Source organism: Cydia strobilella, chromosome 25, assembly GCF_947568885.1.
Source record: "Cydia strobilella chromosome 25, ilCydStro3.1, whole genome shotgun sequence".
NCBI classification, from domain to species: domain Eukaryota; kingdom Metazoa; phylum Arthropoda; class Insecta; order Lepidoptera; family Tortricidae; genus Cydia; species Cydia strobilella.
In genome coordinates this window covers 5,942,826-5,949,307 of record NC_086065.1, presented here as the reverse complement: position 1 = coordinate 5,949,307, position 6,482 = coordinate 5,942,826, and positions in this window count along the sequence as shown.

The window sequence follows — 6,482 nt, the reverse complement described above, 5'->3', positions numbered from 1 at the left end:
TTACTTGCATTCAAGTCTATATAGATTTTTGCATATATTTTCGAACTTTTCTGCTAAGTATGAAAGGTTATATTTTTGGCATAGTGATGTATCGACCTCAGATCAATAACCTATCGACATTTACAGCTTTCTTATAGTTTGGCCCAGGACTGTCTCATTTTAATTTATGAGTACAGTCAAGGGCATAAATATATATACATTCCCAAAGTCTCAAAAATATGTGTACGCTCAGACAATAAAATCGTGTTCACATATTTTTAAGCCATTTGTCTGGATCGATATTTTTGCCTTCGACTGTACCTATAGTTTTCTTTGTTCTTACTTACTGACAGATTGTGTTTGCCAGACTATAGTTTAATACTAAAAACCGGTCAAGTGCGGGTCGGACGCGCGCACCAAGGGGACCGTACTTTTTAGTATTTGTTGTTATAGCGGCAACAGAAATACATCATCTGTGAAAATTTCAACTGTCTAGCTATCACGGTTCATGAGATACAGCCTGGTGACAGACAGACGGACAGCGAAGTATTAGTAATAGGGTCCCGTTTTTACCCTTTGGGTACGGAACCCTAATAAAAAAGACATTAATGATCATTGATGAATGTTCCTTTTATTAATATTGTTGGTCACAAAATTCAACTTTTTATTTCAGATTTCCAAAGGACGAGGAATAGGGGATATTACTGCAATGTTCTGCCACCAGAGTGCAGCACTAGCTTTTTTAGTGCACCGTAGAGTAACTTATTCATACTGTACCTTTAACAGGTTTTTGACAAGTTTTCAGGGGACCTACCGGAAAACTCGAATCCGAAATTTCGTTATCTAGCTGCCTCTTTATCGCTCGAATACGCAAGAGTGACAGAGATGTTAGATAACGAAAGTTCGATTTTCTTGTTTCGCGATAGACCCTCAGATTGTGATAGTGGCGCCACCTACGCCGAGTTTCGCGTAATATTCCCTATTATTAAATAATAAAAAAATATTACACGAACGTTTTTTTTTTATTATTTCCTATTTGGTACAGTCAGCTGCAGAGAAAAGGTACCCCACGTCCATACTAATTTACAGAACTTTGTATGCAGAGGGGTGCCTTTTCTCTGCAGCTGACTGTACATGACTAGAAACTATACTTAGTCTTTTAGCATTAGAAAAAACGGTAAACCATTTCCACGTGTCTTTTTATTGACAAGTTTTTTTATAAATATAACAATATTTTACTTATGAAAGCAAAAGTATGTAAATGATCGTATATTATATTTGTTGTGACTTATTTTCAAAGTGTTTTTCGATAAAACGACACGTTAAGATCGCTCGCCTTCTTTCTAATGATAAAAAAACGAGAGGTATAGTTAGACGGTTCTGAGTGGTAGACTGCAAATGTGATAAAAGCTATATTAGGTACATGCATTAATCCTCATATCAGGCGGCTCTTTGATTCCAAGGATTGCATAATTTTTATACTTTTTAATGATTTTTAGAATATGAAAATTATAAAAAGTGTAAAAGATATGCAATCCTTGTATTCCACACATTTCATTTCAACGAGCCGCCTGCTACAGATTTCTTGAAATTGCCGCGTTTTTTCAGGTTCAACTTTCATTAGCCAGACTATTATCAATTTGCCAATTTCGTGATTATTATTTTACACGGCACATAAACTTATGCATAATTTATCGATATAAAAAGTCGACACAGTTACATCCCTAGCAAATTATCAAACTTATGACACCGTACGTAAATGAGAAATAACAAGCATATATGCATCTCTTTTCGGCACATTATCTAATTCGTAAGGAAGTAAAGTACGGGTATACATATTTGCGAAGCATTTTTGCCCGACTTCTATGCTTTAGTCATTATTCTGAGGGAATTATCGCGGCAAAACAAAAGACTGTCGCAATCTTGCTAGAGTCAGAAACATTTTTTTTTTTCGATATCGATAGTTGTGTAATAGAAGAAAAATACGGTCAACCAAATGAAAACAATATTTCAAAAAAATTAAATTGTGATGTTTGTATAAAATGATATACAAACAGACACAATTAATAGTATACATAAATGGCTTTATATTGATAAACGAAACTAGTTGAGTGTGCTCAGGCCATAAAAAGGTCAAATACGGCGTTCTCTAAACAAAAGATTTCCTTTGGCAGAAATAATCTATGTGTTCCTAAGATGTATTTAAAGCTCGCTCCAGACTACGCGGCGTGAAGCCGCGAACGCGAGTGTGGAGTCGATTTCGCTGATTAGCGAACTAGACTCCACACTCGCGTTCGCGGCTTCGCGCCGCGATACGCGCATGAGTGTGGAGGGTACTTAAGAATAGATAGGTACCACATATTCCTTTTGATTGACAGAACAAGATACGAGTTTTTTTTAAGTACCTATTGCCGATAAGTCGCCTTAAATCGCCATTATTCAATCAGTCAATATCAAGCTTTTATCAATTTGTAACCAAGGTTCAAATAATACAGCGCGCGTCGTATGAACTCGCTCCATATTTTTAGGGTTCCTTATCCAAAGGGTAAAAACGGGACCCTATTACTATTACTAAGACTCCGCTGTCTGTCTGTCTGTCCGTCTGTCACCAGGCTCTTTCTCACGAACCGTGATAGCTAGACAGTTGAAATTTTCACAGATGATGTATTTCTGTTGCCGCTATAACAACAAATACTAAAAACTGAATAAAATAAATATTTAAGTGTGGCTCCCATACAACTAACGTGATTTTTTTGCCGTTTTTTTGCGTAATGGTACGGAAACCTTCGTGCGCGAGCCCGACTCGCACTTGGCCGGTTTTAAATTCAACCACCCCTGTATAATTACTGGGTATTTATTGAGCCTTCTCCTAATTGAGTTTGAGACATTGTGTATTACCGCTACTAACTCGTGGAGATTTATAATGGCTTTAAATCGACGCTTGAATACCATTTGGCTTAATTAAATTGTTCAGGTGCAAAAAAAAATGAGAATATTTTATAAGCAAACAATTTCGAATAAAGACAAGACACAATTTTAAAAGTGGAAAAATTACTGCCTTGGGTGAGACTTGAACTCACGGCATCTGGATCGATACTCCAGCGCTCTGCCAACTGAGCCACCAAGACCTCATCCATAGTCAGCAAATCTTCCCACTATATAGATCTAGGGGACCCATATAACACCCAAGGCAGTAATTTTTCCACTTTTAAATTAATAGCATCGATCGCAGACGTTTCTGCTTGTTAAAAATTAATTTAAGACAAGACACGTTCGAAACGTCAGTATGTTTTAACGCGATTAAATCCCGTGTTAGTTTAAAATTAATTAATTAAGATTGTTAGTACCTTTATTATCTATTTGCAAACCTCATTGATTTATTCTTATTGCAACTGTAAATATTTGACATCTGACATTGACTCTAATAGTCATTTTTAGGGTTCCGTACCCAAAGGGTAAAAACGGGACCCTATTTGCTAAGACTCCGCTGTCCGTCTGTCTGTCACCAGGCTGTATCTCATAAACCGTGATAACTAGACAGTTGAAATTTTCACAGATGATATATTTCTGTTGCCGCTATAACAACAAATACTAAAAAGTACGGAACCCTCGGTGCGCGAGTCCGACCGCACTTGGCTGTTACACTACATCAGGCCGTGAGGATCATTAAAAACACCGAAAACTCCATGATATTTTGTATGGTTGTACTTTATATATTTTGATTACAACAGCCAGACATCAGACTATCATTATGTACACAAAAGAGCCGGCGAGGCAAAAAGAGCAGTCCAGGGTTCAAGTCTCGTTCGGGCACGGGACAATCTGCGAGAGGCCAGGGGCCAGCCATCTTATTTGATAGTATTATTAGTTTTCATTTCTCATGCTCTGAAAGAGGTTCGTTGTTGTTCTAAAACGTGTGCAGAAAATTATACGTTTCTGCACTAGAGCATTTTACATTCCACGTACGATTTTAGATTTTTTTAACGATAAGCAATTGAAATTTGGATTTAAATGGATTTGTTATACAATTTCCATTATGATATTTAACTCCCCATTCCTTAAATAATTGTCCGTATGTCATGCTACTTCAGTCAACCTCAGTACTTTTTATACCGAGACTGACTGAAATCGGTGACATTTTTTTTTTAATCGATAGCCCGATAGTGATTCTAAGTAGAAATAATCCAAAGGTTGATGGATTTTCGAAAAAAAGTACACTTTTTAGTGAAAATGCCCTTGCGCTACATCTGTACATATTTGTGCCATTTTCAACCAAAAGGGTACTTATTGTCGCTTGTCAGTAAGGCGCTATTTCCATATAGCTTCAATTGGAAATCAACCTAATCGAAAAGCGACAATGTGGTACCTTTTGATTGAAAACGTCACATTTATTTTCTGTTAACGCTTTTCCGACGTCAGCTCTTAGGCTACAACATTATGATGAAGCCCGCATCCACGACCTTTTATTTTGCCATTTGGTGCTTTCATAAATACTTGTTGATATTCGCGACCGTTTTTAGGTACGGAGGAAAAACGAGAAAAAGCATGTTTCATGTTGTTACCCTTTTTTCAAAGAAACTTGACTTGAACTGTTTTCAAAGAAACTTGACTTGAATTTCTTGAATTTCTTGAAACTTGACTTGAAACTTTTAAGACGTGTTTAAGATTTAAATTAAATTAACATGTTTTATAAAATACCCTATTGTGGGCATCATACCAATGGTGGGCATTTTCAACATTATTAAATTGATAGATTGGGGTCTAAGCCCCCTTATTTTTTTTTATTGTAGCTGAAAAAGCATTTTGTGTCTATCTAGGCGTCATTCATTTATTAGGTACTAGCTTTTGTCCGCGACTTCGTCTGCGTGGACCACGGACTTTTTTTTTAATCATTCAATTTGAGTATGCAAACAAATTATCAGACAATTCATTAATTATCTCAATTCCACCCCGTATTTCACCGTCTTAAGGGATGATTTTCGGGATAAAAACTATCCTATGTCCTTCTCGGGGACTCAAACTATCTCTATGCTAAATTTCAATTAAATCTTTCGTATTTATAATGTTAGTATGGATATGATTTTTGCCAGTTTTTTACTGCCTCCTACCCCTTTGTAAGAAAAAAATAAGAATAGACTGACCCCCTCCGGTGTTTAGTATAATATTACGTAAGAAAGTACGTAAAGGAAAAATGTAAACATATTTGGTTTGTTTTAATTTTTAATTTTCAAAAAAACAGTTTTTCGGGACATTTATTTGTACAGGTATGGTACAGGTACTAGTTTTTTTTGAGTAATGATTAACTTTGGTTTTATTTTAAATATTTTTATTATTAATATTTACATGAGACGCTTTTCAAAGTATAATCTTAACTTAATTTTTGTGATCTTACATACTACCCGTTCGCTTCAAGATTAGCAGAATATTGCGAATATTCAACTTTTTTATATCTGTTTAGTACACGCCTTAGGGAGGCGCAAAAAATTTACATACATACATACATATAATCACGCCTATTTTCCGGACGGGTAGGCAGAGACCATGGATTTCCACTTGCTTCGCTTCCTTCACTTTCATAACATTCCTCATACACGCTCGCCGGTTTAGGGTGCTCTTGACCTGGCATTTCTTCAGGATTTCCCCGATCTGATCAGAGGTCCGCTGAGGTCTGCCCCTTCCAACTTCCGTTCAAAAAACTTGTGAGTTGACAACTCTTAAATAACCAATTATCCAAAGACAGACAAAGAAAAATGCATCTCCAACGTCCCATTCACAAATTCCCAATCGTGTAAGTAATAAATCTGGTTCTAATGGGGAACCCCCACAAATCACTTAAGGCGCGCGTCGCAAATAAATAAAACGGGACTAAGCTGGTATGATTTGTCGGAGGGGCCTTAACAACTACAGGGTGGTGTTTTGAGGGGATAACAAGTTTAATGGCATTATTCATAAACGGGTCTATTGTTTGACATATAATTATTGAAAGTCATAATGTAATGATTGTCATATTATCATTAGTTATAATTTGTTTTTTTTCTCAGAAACACGTAACTTTTCAGGATTGCCATAAAACAAATCTAACCTAACCTAACCTATTTATAGGATAACCCGAGGAAATCCTGAAAAATTAACGGTTTCAGAATTATGACTTATGATAATATGACAATACACTATGACTTTCAATAATTATGTCAAACAAAGGGACCCCTTCATAAACACGTTACAAGCCTCAATTAGCTATTCATCGTTTGTATATATCTGTCATTTTGTATGAAATGAGGCATGTAAATTTTTATGAATAAGGAGTTTAATCACTATTTTTATAGGTAACTGTTACCTGACTTAATATTAGAATTAAAAATGAAATTTTTCCTTTTACTGCTCTACAATCAAATTCCATAAACTGTCGTATAGTATTATATAATCTGTGCTGTCGTTAACATTAAGGGGCTATAACGCCAATGACCTTCGATCTCAATCCCTTCGATGTTTAATGTAGCTTA